The sequence below is a fragment of the Taudactylus pleione genome, unplaced genomic scaffold (assembly GCF_031769625.1).
Source record: "Taudactylus pleione unplaced genomic scaffold, aTauple2 ptg000151l, whole genome shotgun sequence".
Taxonomy (NCBI): domain Eukaryota; kingdom Metazoa; phylum Chordata; class Amphibia; order Anura; family Myobatrachidae; genus Taudactylus; species Taudactylus pleione.
Window position 1 is genome coordinate 4657888 of NW_028284553.1, and position 3560 is coordinate 4661447.

The 3560-nt window shown below is 37.0% G+C and overlaps 1 pseudogene; it reads left to right on the forward strand.

Moving 5' to 3' along the window:
* Window positions 1–257: 257 nt before the first annotated feature.
* LOC148522205 (5S ribosomal RNA) lies at window positions 258–376 on the forward strand (annotated as a pseudogene).
* The last annotated feature ends 3184 nt before the right edge of the window (window positions 377–3560 follow it).

The window sequence follows — 3560 nt, forward strand, 5'->3', positions numbered from 1 at the left end:
CCTTACGACCGTGTGGCCGCAGCGACCGACTCTGAATGAGGTCCTCTATCTTTTTCTTGTTTTTTGTGAGCTCCATATTATCTCCTAGATTCGTGCCTTCATGAGACCGTTCAGTCCTATTTCATAATGTGCACATATGTATACAATTATATATATTTTTACCAGTTAGATTATTCCAGGACACATACAGGGACGGATAAAAAAACATAATATCCTCTTGTTTATCACTGTGTAGCCCTGGGGGAGATGTTGTATTTTGTTACAACCTTACCACACTGGTCTTGCCCAATCTCAGCTGAACTTGGAAGCCAAGAAGTGTTGGGCCTGACCAGTACTTGAATGGGAGACCTTCAGGGAAGATCCGGTGTTGTAAGTACTACTTAGAAGTCTCCTATATACCCAGGTAGCACACAGGAGAGTGACAGATGTTCCCTTTGAATTCTGGCTTATCTCCTGGTTAGTCCATTTCCTTGTTTGGACATTTGTGCACATCTGGAGTTATAAGAATATTCAACTTTTTACATTTTGTGGAGATTTTTAATAACATATTTTGTGTACAATATTTTTTTGTAAAAACATTTTTTCTAATTGATTTTTTCTACCATGATTTTTTTTTTTATGTTTTTCCCATACTGTTGAGTCATCTGTATGTTCTCTTGGTGGTCCAAGTTATCTTTGCATTTATGCACATGTTCATGTTTTGTCATATTTGTGATTACCTGAGCACCTTTTTGGGTTTAGCTCTGCTGGGTCATCCTGTGTTCCATGTGCTTTTTTTCTCATAGCCTCACGGTTGTCATATTTGTATACCATGGATTAATCTTCACCATGGACTGTGTTGCTTTGGGTCTTCTTTTGTGGTTCTTTTGCTGCATTTCTTTGTTGGGATGTGTTCTGCAGACATGCATTTCCTTGCATTTCTGTGGCACACGTGTGCATTTTTTGTCGTTTTGTCTCGTGTGCCTGTACTGGTGCACATGTTTTGATGGATGTGTTCACCAATGTGTTCTTTTTGGGATCCTTTCGATGGTACGCTTGCTGTTTGTATGTGGCGGTGTGGTTGCATGCTTGTTTTTTTTGTCTATGTCTTCTTCATTTGTTGTTGTCTTTTGTATATGTGTTATTGTTCTTGTTTGTTTTCCACTTGGAATAGTGGTTTTGCATTTTTGCTTTGTTCACATTCACTGTTGGGGAGCGTAGTGGTGTGGAGTTTTTGTGTTCTTTCTTTTTGTGGGAGCGATTTGTGTTATGTTGCCTTGTTTCTTCAGTTTTTTGATTTGTGGGCATTGACCCACACCTTGCAGGTTGCATTATGTGTGGTGGCGCGTTGTTGACATTTCATCGTGTTTGGCACTGCATGTCGGTGCCTCGCTGTCTGTTCGCGCGTGTCCGCGGTGTATGGTGGTAATTTTTCCTACTGTCCACCAGGGGCATCAGGCTGCTTTGTCCTGTGTGGTGCCTGGGTGTCTGGCGCACGGTGGTGGTGTCGCTCTCTGGCCCCCGGCGGCGTGGAGCGTTGCACTGCGCCGGTCACCTTGGACATTCCACTGTAGGGGTGTGTGTGTTTGTTTTTTTCATTGTGTTCTTGGTTGGGGTTGTGTGGGACTGGGGCATTGGGCGGGGCAGACACGGTTGTTGGGTTTGGTTCTTTCATTTCGTCAGACCTGTGGGTGCCGCCTTTCCCTTTTTACATATATATATACACACACATATATATACATATATATTATATATATATATATATATATATATATATATAGTGTTTTGGAACAATAAAAAGCCAGCACTCACGTTTAGTAGATATACTGTGATTGTCCTGAGATAAATTACTAGGATTTGGTTGAAAAAGTCATCAGGCAGGCTGCTGCTGCTGACTACTGTATGCTGTATTTTTCATATGTTACCTTCACAGTGAATCGACGGAACGTGAGTGCTGGCTTCGTTGCTTTTTTGTTCTCTTCTCTTTTATTTCTCCCCCTTTGTTATACTTTATTTTTTTTCTTTATTGTATACATTTTTTTTAAATCAAATGTTCTCCTTTATTGAAGCATATCAATTACAAGCATAAGAAATATCAATTATAGTACATGCAATGGAAATATAACATGATACATTTCTGGAACACATAACCAATATACATCAAAGTTAGTAGATTCTATACATTTCAGATAAATGTTAAATAAAAAATACAAGTAATAATTATGATGTAACCCGAATCCATGTTGTCTGGTCTTCCCCTGTCCATACCTGTGTAACAAATATAAAATAAAGTTGTCACTATGATTACAATCAGCCATAGTCTAGTGAGCAGTGAGGGAGATCAGGTCTTAATAACATACACGTGTTTATCATCATAGGGTATTTCTGAAACACTTCCAAATCTGTTCCTTAAGTGAGTGGGAGAGGGTTTCTATGTAACTTTCCCGTGTTTTGAATTTTTTTTTTTTTTTTAAACTTCTACTTTTGTTATGAGGCCTCTAACCACTCCATTCTAAAAACATGAAAATTTGTTTTCCAAAAATTTGTAGAATACATATTTTCACTATGGCTAATATAGCTAACAGTAATTTCCATGCCCCCCTTGCCACTCTCGTGCCTTAGGGTAGTATAATAAAAGTAACAGTAAATAGCAAAAATAAAAAATAAACAAAGTATTATTGGCGCCAATACTACAATTTACATAGAACTATAGCGTTTGTTGCTTTTTGTATCAAGGGGATTACTCAGTCCCTGTGGCAATAAACTGTAAATACAGGAAAAATGATAAAAAGCACTAACACACAGTTCTAAGATAAAAAAATAATCTTTTATTATTCCTTTTCTTAAATAGGTTTTATCAGCTCTTTAGCATAAGTAGATAGCCATTTTTCTTTAACCGATAGTAAACATCAATAAATACAATTTATACATTAGTTAAAACAGTATTTATGGTAAATGATCACTTAAATGTATCTAAAATTTTGTGGCCACAATCTGAATCAAACAGTAAAGGAAAGAAATCCTTTATTATCCCCTAGTAATCTGTTACATCTAGGTATTTATCACAGCTGTGTTTTGAAGAATGAATATCATGACACCTAGTGGGATTGCAACTCTGTTTCACAAGTATATTAGCATTGTTACTTCTACTGTAACAGTGTATGTACCATAGAAGTAGATATTCCAATGTTACTTTGTTTTGACATGACACAGTATTCCTGCTGTTTTATGACAGCACAACTCCCCTTAGATGATAAAATATACTTTCTTTAATGATTCCTTTAGATTCCTTTAGAAGCATGTACTTGTTTATATAGGTTTATATAGGATTCAGCAACTTATGTTTCCCCAGTCAAAGCAGTGGATTCTTAATGTTCATATTCAATTTAAGTGCACACTATACATACTTTAAAAAAATCACGACCATTAAAAAATATGTATTCAAAATTAGTATTATTTACCACGTGCTCCCGTTTAGCAAGGTTGGTTGATTGTGCCATTTGTAGCTCTTTTTCCCTTCCTCCTTTTAAAACACCACCTCGTGACTTGTGTGTGGCAGATCTATCTACAGTCAGAAGCCA